At 43.8% G+C, this 21,159-nt stretch overlaps 1 long non-coding RNA gene across 1 annotated transcript; it reads left to right on the top strand.

Moving 5' to 3' along the window:
* Positions 1 to 6,402: 6,402 nt before the first annotated feature.
* Positions 6,403 to 15,353, top strand: LOC122159747. The gene is made up of 3 exons (XR_006168609.1): positions 6,403 to 6,654; positions 13,788 to 13,860; positions 15,120 to 15,353. It is a non-coding gene; the product is annotated as an uncharacterized LOC122159747 (long non-coding RNA).
* Positions 15,354 to 21,159: the final 5,806 nt, after the last annotated feature.

Genomic DNA, 21,159 nt, shown 5'->3' with positions numbered 1-21,159 from the left:
GAAGGTCTAGGTATGCAGCAATGCTAAGCTATCCTGATCGGCCATTTCTTCCTATACAAGAATATCTCCCTTCTCTCTTTTCATTTATTTTTTGTCCGATTCGGTGCTGATATGGAGTGTTGCTAGAACAACAGTCTGTCTAATCCAAATAGTTATTTCATTGTAAATCACCAGGGTGTTGATTTTACAATTCAGGTATTACTGTTTTTCTTCTGCTTCTTTACTTTGCAGGCTCAAAATCAGACAATGCAAGATTTCAGAACATGAATTAAAAATAAAATGTTTCAGAAGTTTGCCAAGTATCAGCCTGAGGTGTTCTGTAACTGCACTAAAACCCAGTGTATATAATCACAAGCTGACAGACCTTTACCAGTAGTTTTGCAGTAATAAAGTATTATTATTAACAGATCCTTTCATCCAGGGATCTCAAAGCACTTTAGGAATATTCTTTTACAGGGAAATGAGCAGGAATAGGGCATACAGTTTAATCTTCATTACATTATTCTGTATCAACAGCTGGGTCCAGACACTCCCTCTTCCCAGCATGTGGCTTCTGCTGTGCAAGTGACTTAGTCTTAAGGACATGGCCATGGCAGAGGTTTTGGGAAGGGGTGAATTAATATGAGGATAAAAGACTGGATAAGACATGAATGTGATGGCAAGTTTCTCTGGAGAAGCAGTACCATATGAACATGTTACAAGCTCTGACAGTGTCCTGATAAACTTCAAGGACCTGAAGTATTCAGGAGTGGGTTTTTCCTCTTTGCACAACATGCTATTGGCATTCTCTCTTTTGCTGGGACAGACTGCAGTGATGGCTTTGTGTCTTGTGAGGGATGCTGTGCCTTGGACCCCATGAACTTATGGCTGACAAGGATGCTTGTCTGATGTCCTCTGGCTACAGAGACCCAGTGAGGTGACAGCAGGTACTTGAAGGAAGTCAGCTAATCCTTGCATGAAAAGAGCCAGGCTATGAAGCTTGGTTTATCTCTTGTTTGTCAAGACTTTAATCAAATAAATGCTATGATTTTATTTACTGATTTAATTCCTGACCAGCCACTGCAGGGCTTGGGCTGCGAAGTCTCCCAGTCTGTCTGAGTGACTTTAATGGACTGGGCTTTGCAATGAAATCTGGGCTAGTGCAGCTCATGTTCAAGTGGCATAAGCATCCTTTCTTTTTGACATCCCTCTGCCCCTTCTCTGCTGCACAAACACCCCTGTGCTTGTGTGTGCTGCTCAAACATCTGCTAGCAGCAGCCTGGGATGGCCTCATGCAGCCTTGCTCTTCCTTCTTTTTGCTTACCCCTTCAATCAACAGGTGTATTTATTAGCTCGCATACCCTCTATGGAGCATTTCACCATTTACTCTGGGGAAGGTTTTATTAATTTCTGACTTCCTTCTGTCTCACTCAGCAGCTGTTTGTTTAACATGGACTCAAAAAGCTGTACCCGCAGACTGATAGAAAATAAAGGCGCTCTTAAATAATCCGTTTGTAGAATATGGCACATCTGCTAATGAATTTTGGGATATTTTTGTGGCACCAAAATAAACCATGTAGTGAGAATGCAGGAATGATGGATATCGTGAGAAAAGGCACAAGGAGGTATCCCTTGCACAGAGCTCCCATCACAGCACTGTGTCTGGTCAAGGCAGGGATGGCTGCACATGTGCTGTTAAAGCTTTTGCATGTCTTAGCTCCCCAAACTCTTCTGGTGCCTCGGTGAGATGGACACAGCCCCACTGGGCATTCCTGGTGGGAAGGTACCTGCACAGCTGCAGAGGGACAAGGGCTGTCTTGATCTTAAAAATGGAATCAATGACAGAGTAAGAATGGTATCACATGCCCAAGAATGCTGGTTTCTCCATATGGCACAGATGAGCTAAGAGATCAGGTCATTCCCAGAGCATCAGATCAGCTCTGCAAAAGCATTCAAATGTGGGTTTGGACCAGATCTAGTACAAAGTGAGCATCTGTCAGACACAGCAAATCTCTCAAGCCACCAGATCTCTTAATCACCCTGCCTCCCCACAAATTAAATCCATCATACTTTAAGAAAATACACTTTTGGGGGGTTTTCTACCCATTATCACCCTTGACATTTTCTTCTTTTCCTCTGTTGTCTTGCATGAGGAAGGCTTCTTACTGTCAGGAAAATATATGAGCAAATAATTCATTTTGGAGGCTGTGGGTGGCCCCCGAGCTGAACTGGTGTGCTGAGTTCTACATGCACACACCCCCACAGGCAGGCTCTGCCTTTGCTTCCAATAAGCCTCAGTGAGCCCACGCACACCTCTCCTGAGGCCTTTGTACAAGCCTTTATCCTGCTACCAACGGGAAAGCCAAGCCCCCAGGGTGAAAGAGAAGTTGAAAGCAAAGATCAGAATGATTTGGCAGAAATTGGAGTTGTTGCAAGATTTTCCAAGATGAGCCCACCGGGGGACTGGAGAGCTCATCGTGGTTTAATGGTTTAAAAAAAGAGAATGGGGCTTAATCTAGACCATGTGCTGAGAGATAATCTGCTGAGCATGGAGGTAGAGGATGGCAAACCCACCCTGACTGCAGCGCTTGCCCTCTCCACATCTGGATTGCTTGCAAATGGCGTCTGTCTTCTTCCTTTCCTGGTCCTTAAAACAAAAGGAGCCGAGTTTCCTTTTTGTGGTTCGGCCCTCCTACGTGTGACCGGCTCTGCACTCTGGAAGTGCCTCAGGCCGTCTTTGGAGAGCTCTCTATGGCTGCAGTGTTTTGGGAGAGGGTGGGGAAGGCAGATTCTGCCTGCAAGCCAGGCCAGGCATACGGGGTCCCTCAGCTCTTGAAGAGGATGCTCAGAAAATGCATCTTGAGGCATTGCTAGGCTGCAAGAGAAGCTTCAGGACCTGCAGCTGCAGCTGCAGCAGGAGGAGCCCCTGCAATCAGCTTGTTTAAGGCATGATCAGTGCTGGGGCACTGAAGATGAGGGAAAACATCTCTACTGTCTGTAAAAGCTCTCAGGCCTTCGGAAACAGGAGTTCCCAAACCTCCCTCTTTCAAGCTGTAATTAGAAGTAAATGATCAGTGGCACCTCAAAAACAGCAGTAAGAGCTCAGAAGAGCGTTTGTGTATATGGAAGTGAGTGTACACTGATTGAAATGACTCAAGAAAGTGATTTCATAGAAAACATCAACTTCAGTCAAGCACTGAAAACGAAGAACAGTTTCTGAGACTGAAGCTTGGTGAAGCAATGGTGTCACAAATGATGGTTGCTTGGGTTCTTCCATGTGCCCGGAAATCAGTCCCATTGGTGACAGAACAACTTGGGTGCCTCACCAAAAATAGGAAAAGAAAAAGCAGTCACAGGCAGAAAAGTAGGGAGCAGATCAATGGAAGAGGACTTCATGGGGATGTAAGCTGGGAGGAGGGATTTGGGACCAATGGTGCTGAGCTCCATCCTTCCTTACCTGTGTCCTAACAGCTCCTTGTTCTCCCTGACTTCATTGCTGCTGTGTCCAGATGGACAAAATGGAAATAAAACTTTCAGCTTTGATCCAGAAATACCTGTTAGCAATCTGAAATGGGACTAGGTTCTTCTATTTTCTCAGCATACTCTGAACTGTGTCTATCATGTCTGGTCTGAGAGAGCTGCTTGCTCAGTCTCCCTGCGATTCAAAGTCTTCTGAACCAGAGTAGGTGTGAGATGATGCAAAAAAAAAAAGTGAAACCAGAAAGGACACAAGCCCAGCCAGGAAGGATTGTCTGCAGGGAGAAACACTATTTTAGAAAGCAAGGTTTTCTTTGTTACACTGTTGAGAAATCAGGTATTTATTCATTTTAGGTAGTACACTCAGCCCAGGCCAGCCAGTACTAATCTCAGCATTCTGAGATATGGATTTGGATGGAGGTTTGCTGTGGAAGCTGGAAGAAATCACAGCTCATAAACCATCTTCAGCACCCTCCTTTGGACATGACTTTCTCTTTTAGATAATAACCTGCTCTGCTCTAGTGTGGAAAGCTTTGCAAGCCTCTGCAGTGAGAAGCAGAGCCATCTCATAGGCCTTGGTGTGCCCAACAGTTAGTTAAGGGGACGGAAGCAGTCCCAGCACCAGGAGGTGCAAAAAAAGCCTTGTTGCTGTATTTCAGTTGCTTGGCACAGCAGTGTGGGTGTCTGGGGCTGCAGGGTCAGCTCAGCAGTGTGGGTGACTCCCTGCCATGGCAATGGCGACAGGGACCATGAGAAGGCTGTCTTCTCCTGCCTTGGCACATTTAACTTTTGACCCGTATCAGCTGTCAGATTAGGAAGAGTTTAGTCACATCAGTCTGAGCAGGAATGAAAGCCAAGCTCCAGGGGTGAAAGGGCAGAGCCTTAAAGGGATCACCTTAATTCACAGGGCCTCTTAATCCGCCTGTTCTTGTACATTAATCCAAATATCTCCAGTTCTTCTTAACCTGTTTTCATAAAAGTAAAGAGAATTATGCTTAATACAACAAAGCTGAGCGTAGGAGGAAAATGTGACCTTAGCCCTCCAGAAGAAGGGGTTTAAGGCTGCTCTCAATGCTGCTCTTTATCCTGGTCACTCCCCAGCCATTCCCTGGCAGTTTGAGAACTGGGAATGATCAGACAGCTCCTCCCGGCCGAGTCGTGGCAGTGACGCTGTGCAGGACAGGGCTGTTGTTTGATGTTCCATTTGCAGTTTACATTTATAATGGCAGTGCTCTGATAACCTGGGGTCTTGAAACAAGCCCAAGCAGAAAGGCACTGGGAGCACAGCACATCCATCACTGCGGAGCCCCTCTGGCAGGGCCACTCAACTCAGAGCATCATGCTGTATGGTAGCAGCTGGTGTGTGGGACCTGGGTGCTCTGCTGTGCACCTCTGCAGGGATCTGGAGAGCCCTGGAGGAGTTCTGTGCATTGGGAAAGAGCTGAGATTGCTTTTGCAGTGCGTGATGCACAGAGGGTGTTAGGCTTTCTGACTGTCAGCCCAGCAGCTTTCCAGGCTATCAGCTGGAGTTTAATACACACAAGGAATGACAGTGGCCATTCACACTAACTCACTTTTGGGAAGCAAAGTACTGGTGCGCAAAATCAGTCTTTTCTGAAACATCGGTAAGCTCCCACAGGGGCTGACCTCCAGCACAGGATGTATCACTGAGATACAAGCACAAAATGCACTATTTGGGCAGTGCTTACTAGTAATCTGGAAAAGTTAATTACAAGCTGTTAAATTAAGCTGTTAGCCCCTAAACTGTTAAACTCTCAAGGGCATGAACTGTGCCTTTGTGTGCTTTGGCAGTGCTCAGCTGCTGACACGCGGGGAGGAGAGAGAAATCCTGCACTTGGTTAGATCCATGTGACAACTCTGACATTAACAGAGGTTTGGACATTGTGAACACTGCACACCTTGCCATCACTGTGGACCCTGGGCAAATTCTCCAATCGTCAATGCTGATCTGTTTCTCACTGCCAGGCAAAGCCAGCCCCACATACGAAGAACAACAAAACCCACATCCTTAATACTGCCCTGCTGCCATCCCTATGCACTGCACTTTGTAGACATGCCGACTTGTTCTGGTTGTGAGAACCCTGCAAATTGAGTTTCTTTAAAAATATATGTGAGGCATCTATTTTTCTGCTGGCATGCTGGTGAAAGCCACAGAAAACTGGAAAGAATGAAGTTTCCAAGGGCAAATTTATTTTGTCTCATTCTCAGCCGGCTGAAAGTTCAACTCAGATGTTTCAGGAGACATTTTGTACTGAAGGGAATCAGTCTAAGAAACAGTTGTGGATAAAATAAGTCTGAAGTCTGTTCAAAAAAAGGGGGAAAAAAAAAGAAAAGCCCTTTAGTGGGCTGAAGGAAAACAAACACAGACCCCATGATGAGGAGGAGAGAAGAAAAACTCCGATGGAAAAAAAAAGTGAAAACTTGGTCTCACAGAGGTCAACTGTATTTTTCTGCTAGCTTCTTCATTGGGCCAGAATTTTATCCATCATTTCTAATCAAAGTGATAGGCTCTTCCTTCCAAAGTTTTTCTTCCATCTCATGATTCATAACATCTCCTGTCTGGACATGCAGTAGCATAGAGCTCCCTTATTAGTGAGGAAAATACTCTTTTAATGGAACGAATCGCTGTTGGAAAAAAAACCTAGTTTCAAATGACAAGAGGAGGAGGAGGGGAAAGGTTCATGAACTCAAGCTAATTTTTGAACCCTGTCAACACACAAAAATCATTCAAAGGGTTCATAAAACATCAAATTCCAGCAGGTTTGCCAGCCCAAAAGTTAGGGGTTATCAGGCCAGAAGCCCAGATTCCTCCTCAGATCCAGCCCTGGGCGGGCAGTGACACTGATGCACTTTGTAAAAAAAACTGTTCACAAACAGAGCCCTGGAAAAGGAGCTGTTCGGGCAGCAGAAGCAAGAAAGAGGAGAGCCAGTCCCTTTGAAGTAATCAGCTAAGTGAAGCATTGGATAAGCTAGGGCCTTTCATAATCAGATGTCTGAGAGGATTGTCAAAGAAATCTCCTAACACTTGCCTTGTCGCTGATGGTATCTCAGCGCAGATAAAATACAAGCAGCAGTAAAAGGGAAGTCCCAAGACATTATCTGCCCACACCTGGACTGTGAAGGATGCTGAACAGAGACTGAGACCAGGTGTGACTTTTACCGCTTGGAGATTTCAAGGTAAAGAGGCTGCATCCTACAAAGTTTGGGAGAACATTGCCCCATGGCCTTTGGGAGCACAGTCCATCATAGACTCCAGCATCCATGCTTGGGGTTTTCTTCTTATGGCAGATAATTTGTATGTGAGGTATTCACAGCCCTGACAATCAGTTTCCAGTGAATGCTGGGCTAAAAATATGTTTTCCTTTCAGGATAATGGGGAAAGGCCATTAAGCTTTTTGAGAAGTATTTGCAGACTTTCACAAGGCGGCTCATTATACCTCTGCCTGGCCTCCATTGTTTACAGAAGTAGCTTCACAAGCTGCAAAACCAAATGAAGTGTCAGTTTTCCTTGTACATTTGAGGTTATTTAGTATGTATAGTTGAGGTTACATAGCAGATTTTACTTTGAGGCTCTCTATATGTTATACATTTTAAATCATCTTGCAAGAATGTGATCTCCTGAAGCTTCTGCTGCTGCCAAAAATTGATTTAAATTGACCAGCAGGTTTGAAGGGACAGATGGATATACAAACATATAAACAAATGGCACTGTTGTATTTATTCAATTTTCCTTGGAAAGCTGAAATAGGAAGTCCAGTAACATAACGAGAGACCTGAGATGATATCATGTGACACGGGTAACCCATTGTAGACTCTACTCTGTGAAGATTGAATTCCTGAGGGGATGCTCCCCTAGCAACAAGAACCCATCCACACTTTCAGTAGCCTCAGCTGTGCCCTCAGTCACTGTAACAGGTGACAGTTGGAAGCTTTGGTTGTAAATCCATGACTGTTGTGAGATAACAGTATAAAATGCCCATTGGGACTCAGAACAAGGAGCCTCTGTATTAGAGATTTTAGACTGAGCCAGTATTGCCAATTACTCCTTTTACTGAGTTTTCTATTTGGTTTTTGGGCTCCATGACATTTCATGCAGGTGTTCTACCACCCACCATGAGCAGATACCTTAGTGAGAACTTTGAAGAGCTTTTATAACAGCCTAAACTTGTTTGCTCCAAGAAAACAACCATAGTCATAATTCTTGCCACCATGCAGAGACCAAGGGAGTCAATCGGATTACAGTGGTGTGAAAAGAGACTTTGAACCCTTCATCATATTTAAAATAAATCAAATGTTACAGAGGTTGAAATTCCGTGAGTATTAACCATCTTCCCATAGTTATTAAAATACAGCAACTATCTCTCTGCCCTTCCCCCTCTTCCGAATGGTGGTAGAAATAGTCCAAAGGTCTCTTGTCAACACAGCTCCCAGACTTCTAGCTCTTTGAGGGGGCAAACGTACTTTGTTTTATTAGTTGTGTGGCATTCCTCAGAGAAGGGGACTTTGACCTTCTTAAATTCCTTCTGGAGATTAAATGCCAAAAGCAGCAGTCCACAAGGGAATTAATAGACAGCTTCAATACACACAGCAGGACCTTTGGAGGGGGTCAAGTTATTAACACACTGGGAAATGTAGATTGTATCTTCCAGTGCTGGATATATCTTGCATTCTAGATCAGATAATGATATTGTGGCCTAGAAAGCTGCATTTCTGAGATGAGTTCTGATGCTCTCATCAGAGCATCCAATTATTCATATTTACTGAGGATGCAAACTTTGCTGATGTTAGAAATCCTCACATAGAAAGGAATGCATAATACACTTATTTTGGGAGAAAACTGTATCTTTTTTTTTTTCTAGCAGTGGGCACCATGTGGCTTTATTTTTCATTACACAAGGAATCTTACCTGGGGGCTAAATACTTATGCAACCTCTTACCACCACTCAGTCCTACAAAAACTATTTGCTTAATATTTATATATTTAAGAAAATTAATATCAGACATTGAAATCCTTTTAATTTTTTTTTCTTAACCATCTTTACTTTTTTTTGCACATTTAGATAATCAAAGTTTGCTTCCTCAAATTTAAACAGGAAAATATTTGAGCATGACTGTACATAAATAACCATAGAACTCACTTCAGTTTCCTTGCAGTGTGTATTTTCACTGGAAGCATCATTAAAAATGTTCATTTAAGGTAGCTGGACAAAGGAACAAGGATATGTGATAGAATCAATCAAAAACTTCAGATTGATTCACTGTATATTGGTGATTGATTCACCACTATAAAAATTTATACTTGAATAAAGTGAAGAAATATGACAGTTTAATATTCCTCTCTTGTTTTTGAACGTGCAGTGTATCAGTCTGAGATCTGAAATTCTGAAGAAGGGGATTATGAAATGTTTTCTCTTTTTTTGCCTCCGTTTGCTGTATGTGGCTGGCCACTGCTAAGCAACACAAATCGCTGAGATGAAAGCCCTACAGTAAATTAAAATCACAGGGAAAAAAAAAAAAAGAATGCTTTGGAATATATCACTTGTTATGAAATATTTATTTGGCATGAATTACAATAAACAAACCAGCATCCATTCCAAAACAGCTGTAAACAAATCTTTACTACTCCCTGACTGCCAAAAATCTCACACCACTCAAACTGACATGGAAAAAAGCATTAATGTTAGTGAGGAATGAATTTCAGGAAGGCTGGGTTTGGTCTGGATAAGCATATCTGACATATGCAAGCCTTCTGGGAGCCTATAAAAACAATCTTTCTTGGGAGATTTCCTGCACTACTGGTTGGGTTGGAAATGTCATGACAGCCTGCTTCACCGCAGCACTTGGGCACTCCAGGTTCTGTTCCTGGCCAGAAATCTGGGAAACAAAGATGCCTGGAAAGGGAAGAAACCACATAACAATACTTAGAGCTTCTAGGGCCAATTCTCAGCCAGTGTGCTCAGCGTGCACTTCCATACACTCTGAGCTGCACAACAGCTTTATCGAAGATCTGCTCTCCTCCTTCTGTACAGAAATAAATTGATGAACAAACATTTGAAAACTGCTTTCCACCCCTTCTCTACACATCGTCCTTCCTGGTTGGCTGTAGGATATGTAAATATGAAGCACAATCCCTAAAATTCTAGCCTTGGGGCCCAGAAGTGCAAAGGTAAAAGCTATCACAAATCCTGTGCACATGCCCACAGGGAGTACATGCAAAATATAATGACTTTTCCACTTTCTGTTCTCTTGTGAAGTAATTTGGTTCCTAGAATCTCAAAAGCAAATTTAAGAACTCTGGCATGGGGAAGCCAAGTCTGGTGGCCAGAGCACCTAGTGAGAGATTTGAATCTCAACCTCTGCACAGTTTGCAGCAAGGGCAGAAATGGGACTTTTCTCATTTGAAGACCTGTTACCATTTGGGCACCAGCCTCAGTTCCTCAGACAAATCAAAGGAGTGAAACTGAGGAGTCCCCCGCCAAAAGATGCTTTGGGTGCTAAAAGATTGAAAGGGTTTAAAAAGGCAAATTTAGAGACAAAAAGTCTTTTGGTTACCAAAAATTAAAAAACAAAAACAAACAAACAAACAAACAAAAAACAAACAAAAAAAAACAACTTGGGAGTGCCTGTGCTCTGAATTATTGGATGTCACGGGGGCATTCAGAGGCTGTGTAAATGCTTGCTAGTCTGAATCCTACCTTCTCTGGGTATCCACATATATGCTGTAGGAACACAAAGGCACTGTGGAACACAGGGAGATCACACCACAGGAGATGGGCTGCTGCCCTGAATCTGTGCAGACCAAAGACCGTTTTTCTGTCCATCCTACACAAGGATCAGATTTGCCTTTGTGTTGATTTTTTTCCTTATTTGAACAGAGAAAGTGATGATATTGTGGACAAATCTTCCTCTAAGACCATTTCTAGGTGTGCCCCAGATGGGTTGTTGTCTCATTACTGAGCTTACCTAGGCAGACACATGATCTGTCCTAAAGATATCCCAAGTGAGACCCCAAACTGATGCCTTCCTTGTGATCAGCTCAGTATCCAGTGTGCCAGCTGTGGACTATTTGCTGGGTTGTAACAAATGTCTCCTGGAAATAATTTGTTCCTGTTTAGAAATCTTGAAAAGCATTCCTCACTCTCTTATGACTGACTATGGAGCCAGTTTTGCTGCATTCTGATGGCTTCGCAGACAATTCAGAGGCAAAAGATTATTTTTCCAAGGGAGACATTTATAGAAATAAGTATGAATATGTAAGGGATGATGAAAGTTTGTGGGGGGATAAGGTCTCTAGCTGTGATATTTCCTCATGATGCTTCAGGACATTGCTTGGTGCTGCTTTTCCCATTGGCAATCTTTGTTGTGTTATCCATCCTTAGATTATCTTAGCCATAGGACCAAGTGTAGTACCCAGTTTGCAGACATATAATACTTTTATGCACTCATGTGTCCTGCTCCATGCAAACTTATTTAACCCTGAACTCTCAGGATGCAGCTAGGACAGTCTGCTAGACTAGGTTATTGTGACCCATATGCTAGGAGTATCTAAGTATGCCTTCCCCCTTTCAAGGGACAGGAGATTTAACCTGCCATCCATCTCTCGGGCACAAGGCACAGCTTTTCCTGTGCCTATAGCTTGTAGCAGTACCCATAAAACACAGTGAAGTATAAAATAACATGCCTGGCCTTTGATCCTTGGGCCAAATGCAACACCAGTGTAACCCCATTGGCTTTCCTACTGAAAGAATCTTTAATTTCCTCCAAGAGGCCAGTATAGGTATGAATGCACAGTGCTTTTGGCTTCTAGCCTAATTCCTCATCATCCACTGCTCTTCTGCACACATCCAGGGGAAGAAAGGTGTCACCAGCCAGGGAGTGCAGTGGCTGGAAGAAATGGCCTGGAGATGGCAAGCAAGATTGTCTGCACAAGCCTTATATGACAGATCTGTTCTTCTAATGAAGAACCAGAAAGTGTTATGAATGCAGAGGCTTTTGATGTTGCAACTCAGCAAATGGTTCCTTAAAGACAACAGACGATTTCATGGGCTGAGCCCTTGGCTGAGGGGTGGCAACTAGTGCTGTGTGAGCCAGGGACTTATTCAGTGTATTTTACCAAGTAACCAGTGATAGGACAAGAAGTAATGGACTTAAGTTGCGCCAGGACAGGTTCAGGTTGGATATTATGAAAAATTTCTTCTCAGAAAGAGATGAGGCATTGGTACAGGCGCCCAGGGAGATGGTGGAGTCATCATCAGAGGAGGTCTTCATGAAATGTGTAGATGTGGCACTGAGGTACCTGGTTTAGTCGGCATGGTGATGGTGGGTTGATGGTTGGACTAGATGATCTTAGTGGTCTTTTCTAACCTTAATGATTCTATGATTCTATACATCTCCTCTCCTGAGGGCAGCTTACAGACCACCCCATCTCTTCTACTCATCTGGAAAGAGGGGAGAAAACTTCCTTCCTCTTGGCATCTTCCAAAGCCACATTGATGTTCTCTTGCTTCTTTGAAGATAACATTTATTGACTGACAAACATTTGCTAACTTGCATTATCCTTTTGGGTAGAGCTCCATGTAGGCAGCACAAGCAGATTCAGCATGACACTAAGATTATGTCACAAGGAACTACCCTTTCCTTTGGCCCCTTGGCTCTGCCACTCCAGTGTGCATCTCTGACGAGTCACTTCAGAGTTTGGTGGGATTTGGCCATCAGATAACCAGGAAGGAGCTCCAGTACTGCCTCTTCCATACACAACCAGATTTGAAACCTGTTTTGGGGCTGACACACAAGGCCTTCACGGGGATATGCACCCTTCTTGGGGACCTGTCACCCCCCTGGCATAGCTATGGTGTCCCCTCTGTCTTTCTGCAGCTCATGTGCTTCTGTCATTCTGACACCCTACAAACATCTCCCAGTGTTTCGTCCTGAGAGAGTTTGGTGTCCTCTCCTGTTCCTTTTCTGCCAACAAAGAAGGTGGCAACGCTGAAGGTGCACTTAGCATCACCAGTATAGAGGCTGCAGATCCCATGAGTGAGACTAGAGCATTGTAACTGGCAGAAGGCATAAATCCCCAGCAGGAGCTTTAATCCTCTTACTGTGCTGCCAGTTATGATTTATCTTCCCATTTAATTTTAATACTGTTGCATCCCCTGTGCTCCTGCCCTGTGCAGTAACTGGGACACTTTTCCTCGGGGGCGGGGGTGTGTGTGTGCATTTCAAACTGTGCAACATGAGCTGAATTCAAAGAGCCTCCTCAGGACATTGTCGCTGCAGATGGGCACTTTGTTCATCTCTGTGGTGGAGCCTTCAGGCCCTCGAAGCTCGCATCACAACCCCGTCGCAAAACGAGTTCCATTTCAGCAGCTTTCCCCCTCCCCATGCCAGCACATAATGTTTCTATTGTGCCAGTGCTGTTTTTCTGGGGAAGCGGCAAGGATTTAAATATCATAAAGGCAGTAGTTGGGCTTTGATATACTGTCAGCAAAAGCTGAATACTGTAATTTTGAGCAATTTTCTCCAAACTTTCCTTCCCACCCTCCCCCTGCTCTCCAGGGCCTCCTCCCTGGTGCTTTTCCCTGACAAGCCGCCCGTCGCTTCTTTCGCACGATCCTCACACAGCAAATTAATGTGCTGCTGCTGATGAGAGACAGTGGGTTACTGTGAGCCTTGGTTCTCTCGTCTCCTTGCGCTATTACACCCTGGCAACTTCAAAGGTCCAGTCATCCTGTTTCCATCTCCCTGTGGGTCTCCAGGGCCTGACTCAACAGCATGGTTCAAAAGTGCAGGTTGGGATGGCAGCAGCCTGGCCCGCAGTGCTCCGGTCCTCACTCAGCCCCTTCCAGTGCTGCAGAGCTCCTTCCCCTTCTCCCTCTGAGATTAACTGCCACATCGAAGGATAATCCTCCTTCTCCTGTTTTGCTCCCTGTAATTTCCAGCTGAGGTGATCTTTTGTAGAAAGAGCCCTTTTTCTTCTCTTTTTAATCTTCTGCGACCAGCCTCTCTGCACTGTCTGGCAGTTCCCTGGGCAGTAGCTATGCCGTTTGTTTTAGCTAGTAACTGGATACTGTTTTGAAAAGTAATTCTGATTACTCTGTGAATTTGGGATTCTTTTTGTACGTGTACTTTCCTTGGTTGTGAAAGATCTTGGTGATTTCTCCTGCAGTAGCAATGATTTTTGTATAGGAGTGAGGGAGAGGTGCACATCGAGGGGGCTGAAAGCTTGCCTTCCTCCTGCCCTCAAGAATGGGGAGCACTGGTGGGAAATGTTGCTGCATTTTAACTGTCTATGGGCTTTTGCATCCCTTTAGATGGCAAGTATAATGAGATGAGGACAGCAAGCCACACAGAACCAAGGCTGTGTCATGGTCACTATGGCTGCAGGTAAGGCAAACCTCTTGATTGTATAGGGCCCAGGTCCTCCATCTCCCTTCCAAGGGCCATCAACATGCCCCCAGTCCTCACCCTGCTTGGTTGTAAGGAAAAGGCAGTTCCCAACCTGCCCATATGTTCTCTGCCGAAACAGCAGTGTAGAAGAGGCATAAAGGGGACAGTCAGCAGTATGCCCAGATGGCCAAGAAAGCCAGTGGCATCCTGGCTTGTGTCAGAAGTAGTGTAGCCAGCAGGACACGGGAGGTGATTGTCCCTCTGCACTTAGCTCTGCTGAGGCTGCACTTCGAGTACTGTGTTCAGTTTGGAACCCTTCACCACAAGAAAGACGCTGAAGCCCTGGAGTGTGTCCAGAGAAGGGCAGCAAAGCTGTGAGGGGTCTGGAGCACAAGGCTTATGTGGAGTGTCTGAGGGAGCTGGGATTGTTCAGTCCAGAGAACAGGATGCTTAGGGGAGAGCTTATTGCTCTCTGCAACTACCTGAAAGGAGAGGTGGGGGTCAGCCTCTTCTCCTAAGTAACAGCAATAGGATGAGAGGGAATGGCCTTAAGTTGCAACACAGGAAGTTCAGGAAGAATTTTTAAGTGAAGCATTGGAACAGGCTGCCCAAAAGGGTGGTGGAGTCACTGTCCCCAGAAGTGTTCAAGAAAAGGGGAGTTGTGGCACTGGGTAACATGGTCTAGAGTCGTCACAGGCGTGGGCTGATGGTTGGACTAGATGATCTTAGTGATCTTTTCAACCTTAATGATTCTATGACTCTGTTACATATTTTCTACTTATCCCTTGCCTGAATTGTTTGTGACAAGGAGCTGTAAATGTTTCTCTTCTGTGTGCCTGCAAAGAGTGGATGTTCCCATCCGGACAGGGGAAAGCCACTCTTTAGGAGCAGCAGTCCATGTTCAGAGAGGATTCCCTGAGAAACAGGAGACATCCCTCCCCTCAGCTACTCAATCCCATTACCACACACCATGGGGCAGCGTCCCAAGCTGTACCCACCCCAGGGGTTGTATTGCAGCAAGTCTGGCACTCTTGTTCCCTTAGTGCTGTATTTTATTTTGCTGAGCCAGTGGCTGCGGGAACAATCCAGTGCTGGCCTCAGTCCGAGGACTACAGTAGCTCTTCCTCCCTAGAGAAAGCAAGACAGCCTAAGAATAAGGAGCAGCTTGAAGAGGGAGAGGCTCATGTTACAGCCCGAGAGATTTTAACTGGCTTGTGGATTTTATTCACCCAAGCTGCCCTCATCTGCCCCTGCAGGCACCCAAAATCCAAATCTTCTGCCTCACAAGAAGACAATGGAGAGCACAGATAAAATAAGGAAAGAAGACAGATGTTCCAGCAACTGGAGTGGCTTTCCATGGAAACCTAGGCTTGCATCCTTGAATTGTTGCACAAATATAGTACATCTAACACTGCTTTTCTTCAGTTTTTCATCTCCTACAGCACAGAGAGACACTCCAGTTGATATAACATGTCTAAGTTTGCTCAGATTTCTTTCTACGTGTCTAAGATTTGCAGAACTTTGAGTATCATAGATTTATCAAGGATAAACTTCAATATGTACCAAACACAGATTCATTAAAAAAAAGAACAAGTTCTTTCATTAACTACCTGTCTGAATATATTTTCTTCTCAGTCAGGTCCTACGATATTTAGCAGGCCCCTATTGGGTTTTGGAGCATGTTAGTGGACGATCTGTTAAAATGCACAAGTTTGCCAAGGTTACAGTTGAATTAAGATATGTCTGAAGCTCCCAACCATGTCACTCCCATTACCTCAGCATGATTTAGCTACATTAAAGAAACAAGGAGAAGGACAAGCCCATGCAGCATAATAGGGTTTGAATCACTGGTATTAAGGCACTGAAATTTATCCTGACTACTTCAGTTTGAGTCAGTATGTTATGATGAAGTTCTCAGATCTCAGTGACTAAAAATCTTGCTTCAGGCATCCCTGTTGTGTTATTTTCCATATAATGACATCGTTGCATGTAATGAGATGTTAGCAGCTCATTCACTGCTTGCATCTGTCTTGGAGGAGAAAACTGTAATTTTGTGACATCTACACTGATTACTGTAAACGTAAATTAGTCATGGCAAATTTTAAGAAGTCCAAGCTTCAGAAATTATGGCAAGAATGATGGAGATGCAAAGGTATGTTTTGAAGGAACCACCTATTTTCCGAGAATTTGTATTCTGCTTTTGATTCACTTCATGTCACAGATATCTCCCTCTCAAACCTCCATGTGCAATTTGAAGGATGTAGCATATTGAATCCAGGTCTAATTAAGCCAGTCAGAATGCCATGAGATTCAAACCTTAACCTCAACCTTTGTCTGATAATTTGTGTGAAAAGACAAAAGCTAAGTAAAATCCACAAGCTGCTCTTTGCTTTAGATGGAATAACAACATTGGGTTCAAGTCACTCAGGAGGTCTCTGCTCGTGTGTGCTCTTCTTGCAGCGGGTCACTGACAGTACAGATATTTTTTCTGATATAGTCATCCTGGGGTTCCACAGAAGATTAAGCCCTTTGCCGGCATTAAAATATAGGTGTGTGCCTGAATGCCAGCCCTATAAACTCTCACTATAGTCACTGTTACTTTGAGTCAGCTGCCCAAATAAGGTCAGGTAGCGCAGTGCTTCTTTTCCTGAACTCCCTCCTTCGAAGACCAGATGTCTCAGGCTGTGCCTCCTTACAACAGCCTAGGTACTAGAACAAAAAAAGTAATTCAGGGAAATCATTTTCTATTGATTTTAGAGGGTGAATAAAATAAAACATTTCATATCTCTCTTGTTCAGAATAAGACTTTTTATTTTGTTGAACCTGCAATCGGATGTATGATTTGAGTTGACTTTATAGGAATATGGATGAGGTCCCGTACTGGAAGATCTCTTCTAAGGCATGTGCAGCTCCTCCAAGGGGATGCTGGTGCATTTTGGCAGCCATTTGGTCACAGATGTGGGAGCAGGTACCCAGCAAGGAGCCTGGCATGCAGACAGGAGCTGGGGATGATGCTGGTCCTAGCAGCAGCAAGGGCTCAAGCAGGCACAGTTAAACATGGAATTTCAGTTCAAGAATGTCAAAATATTTTTGCATTGCAATGTTAAAAAAATATATTTTACACAGGGATTTACTAGAACTTTATATTTCTTGAGAAACTTTGGCTACTCAAACTTTTCATTTTCAATGAAAGCAGAAGAGCAATGACTGTTGTTTCTCAGGATCAGAAAGTGTGATCTGCTGCCTGCTGAGCAGCAGCCTGAGAGTACCTACAAGCAAGAGAGCAGGGAAATGTTTTTGCTCTCATGTTTTCCTCTCTCTTATGTTACACCACTCCTTGTAGCCTCATGTCGGCGAGTACAAAGTACCCCCTGGCCATGACATCATGCCACAGAAAACAGACTAATGAGGCAAAGGAAGCAAGGCTCACTTTTCTGCAGGGAGGCTGGCTCCGATCACCTGGTTATAGTTAAGACAGATCACACTGAGCTGTTCTGCTTTGTAAGAGCTGAATTTCTTTCTGTTACTGCATGTTTATCTGATATCTTGTAAAAACTGTCCATTTCTCCAGCCTTTAGATCTTTTGCTTTTTTGAAATACTTAATCTCCAACTGTGACCCTTCAGCAAAACCAGCTCAGTTCATCAAATGAATCCTGTGACTTTGATTATGTAGGAGCTTTCATTAAAGAGGTCCAAAGTAAAGCAGACAAGGAAACGTCTTTGTGTTTTGCAGCAATGCATTGAGAAACAAAAGGAAATGGATGGCAGAGATAAGAAAAATAAAATAGCCACAATTTTTTAATAAGTGGAATGGAATTTCCCCTGAGGGTCTGTGTTATAATGTTCTTCGGTAAAACACAAGCAAAACTCATAGTAGTGGAACTTAAATGCAAAATGCTGCCAACTTCAAGCAGCACAGTGAAATTGCTAATAGTCAGAAAATGCTGACATGGAGGTTTCAAAACTTCAGACAAGTAGCTGTTATATATTTAACCAATGAAACTGGGATGACCGTACACACTGTCTGTATGGCATATGTTGCAACAACATTGCATTTGCTCTTTGTTATTTAAAGTGTTCAATCATGGCACAACATTCTGATTATTTTGTCTGCACTGTATTTTTGTAGTTCTAAAAAGCAAAATCTTCTATGGGTGATGTGAATGGGGCTAGTTTTATCTGCAGTTAAACCATTTTTTGTCTAGAACGAGGCCAGTGTATTTACAAAGGGGTCTGATTGACATTCAATACCATTACAGACTATACAGATCAATGCAGAAAATCAGCCAGTCCTGCTGATGATCTCACATGTCATATCTTTTTTGTATTTTCCACACTGATTTTCTCATAATCTAATGTTAAGCAATTGAGTAAGATTGAGGAATGTTTTTTTGAGTATTTTACTGATTTGGACATTTTAAAGCAGAAATTATGTTTTGTTATTCCATTCACAGGTACCTTCATAAGAATGATCCAAAAAGCCATGACAGGGCCGCTGTCTTATGTAAAATCCAGTAAAACTATGTGGCAATGTTTCATGAGTTGAATTTCTTTAACTAAAACTTAGAACAGATCCCAGGCCATCATAGATCTCATAAATTCTCTCTCTTTTTTTTTTTTTTTTAATTCCTTTAACCAAGCAAAGTACAAGATCCCAAAAAGGATTATTTTACTGCTAACCTTTCAACATCATGTATTTTCTTGTAGCATTGCCAGAAGAAATGATTATCCCTTTAACAATTACCGAAGTGTACTTTACCACTCCCTCACAATTCAAAAGAGTCTGAAGGAATTTTGTTCTAAGTTTCCACGAAGCCAAGACCAACATGGATGAGGTCAGACCAAAACTGTTTTAAAAAGATTCAGCATGCGGAAAGGAGCTAAGGACAGAAAGTGACCTGCAGACTTGAAGGAGGAAGGAATCTGGCATAAATCTGATGTAATTTTCCTGAGATGGTTTGTCGTAGTCCAGGTTGCATTGAGATTCTGAGCTGGAGGGAACCAGCAGTTGTACAGCTGGGGGCTGACCTGCTGGAGAGGAGCTCTGCGAAGAGGGACCTGGGTGTCCTGGTGTGCAACAGGCAGGCCACGAGCCAGCAGTGTGCCCTTGTGGCCAAGAAGGCCAATGGTATCCTGGGGTGCACTAAACAGAGTGTGGTCAGCAGGTGGACGGAGGTGAACCTCCCCCCGTACTCTGCCCTGGTGAAGCCACATCTGGAATACTGCGTCCAGTTCTGTGTTCTGTGCTCCCCAGTTCAAGAAAGACAGAGAACTGCTGGAGAGAGTCCAGCAGAGGGCTACAAAGATGACGAGGGGCCTGGAGCATCTCCTGTGAGGGAGAGAAGACAGGGGTGATCTCAACAGTGCTTAAAAATATCCAAAGGGCAGGATAGTCGATGGGCCAGGCTCTTTTCGACAGTGCCCAGCCATAGAACAAGAGCCAATGAGCACAAACTGGAACATAGGAAGTTTTATACAAAAATGAGGTAAAAATTCTTTACTGAGCACTGGAACGGCTGCCCGGAGAGGTTATGGAGTCTCCTTCTTTGGAGATAGTAATAACTCACCTGGTTGCTTTCTTTTGTAACCTGCTGTAGGGAACCTGCTTTAGTAGAGGAGTCGGACCTCCAGAGGTTCTTCATAACCCCTTTTATTCTTAGATTCTGTGGGGAAGAAGAAAAAAAATGGAGCAGGTTCAATTTCAAGACTCTTGTAGTAAAAACACACTCAACTCATTATCTAATCATCTTGGAAATTCAATTACAATGTCTGAGATCTGAAGCATGAAGGATACTTCCCCTGCTATGCAAGTTAGACAAAAATATTGAAGCCTGGGGCCGTTAAGGCTTCTACTTTCCAGCTGTTAGATGTCCATGGTGGCCTCTGCCCCTCTCCCCTTAGGAGTCTTTGGGATCATGCTAACATAAGCAAAACTAAATAGCTCTCCATGTCCATAATCCCAGGGAGGTGGTGGAGTCAAGGTTTTCAAGAAGTGTGTAGGTGTGATACTTTGGGCATGGGTTAGTGGGCAATATTAGTGGTAGGTGGACAGTTGGACTAGATGATCTTAGAAGTTTTTTCCAACCTTAATGCTTCTATGATTCTATGTGGATGGTAGGTAGAGTGGTTACAGAGAGCAGCAGAGGGTGATGTAACAGGCTGGTCCCAGAGGAGTGGTACGAGACTCTGCTCCATGGGGGCAGGACTTGCAGCAGGTACTGGGACTGTCCCAATAATCTGTGGAGCAGAGCTGCTGATAGCAAGCTACTTCATCTAGAAAGGGCTGGGAGATGTGGCAAAGCCATTCAGGTGAAGAGTAAAACCTGAGCCTGATCCAGCCTGAAGTGAGGAAGTTGCAATTGCTGACATCCAACTGTAGAATTTCACCCCTCTCCCCTTTGGCAGAGCCCCAGGTGCTGTCTTCTACCATATCAGACCCAGGAAAAGGTTTCTGGTCCTGTCAGGAGATTTGAAGAGCTAGAGACCCCACATTTTTCCTCCTCTTTTATTCTGGTCATTAATCTCCTTTCACTGATTAAAAGTTCATAACTGGTTTCTCAGTTGGATTTGTTTGGAGTTAAGTCCCAGCCATCGGTTCTTGTTATGCTTTTCTCCTCTAGATTAAAGAGCTCTGCCATGCCCAGAATTTCTTCCCAAGAAGGTACTTATGTTTTTTAATCATATCATTCCTTGATCTTTTTTATCAGGTCACCAGACTGAGCTCCTCTGTCCCAGGGAGATCTCTTGGAGATAGCAGTAATGATCAGAAACACTGACTTTACACTGCACTGACTCCATATACTGCACTTACTCCATGCAGAGCTGAATGTGCAAGATCAGGCTCTCTGTTTAACATCACTGACACAGGAACACAGGCTGTGGATAAGGGCAAGGATTTGGAGTTTAAATTTTTAAAAAGGATTAAACATATTCCCCAGTCTCTGTAATGATTTTATTTTTCAGTGAAGATGGCCAAGCTACAAAGCTTTGTACCTTTTCAACATTTTCCCTCCTTGTGAATTATACGAGTGTTTCTTGCCTCAGCAGCTGCTGCTTTACTCACACTACATTTTCTTATGCAAACACAGCAATATTTACTGTATTATCCTGGTTTAGATTATATTACACTGAAGTTGCCTGACTCTCTCTCAGGATCTGTGTAAAAACAATTGTGTTTCTTTCTGTAAGCTCTGAGATCAGTAGCTGAAGCAGCAGGACACCAGCCAGGCAGTGGGCAGGAAGCACAGACTGGGCAGGAACTGCTCCATGGTGATAATGTGTACCCATCACACATC

Source organism: Centrocercus urophasianus, unplaced genomic scaffold (assembly GCF_019232065.1).
Source record: "Centrocercus urophasianus isolate 14NV4802_14NV808 unplaced genomic scaffold, USGS_Curo_1.0 seq_16, whole genome shotgun sequence".
Taxonomy (NCBI): domain Eukaryota; kingdom Metazoa; phylum Chordata; class Aves; order Galliformes; family Phasianidae; genus Centrocercus; species Centrocercus urophasianus.
Note: the sequence above shows the minus strand (reverse complement) of the source record. Positions and strands in the feature narration are given on the sequence as shown.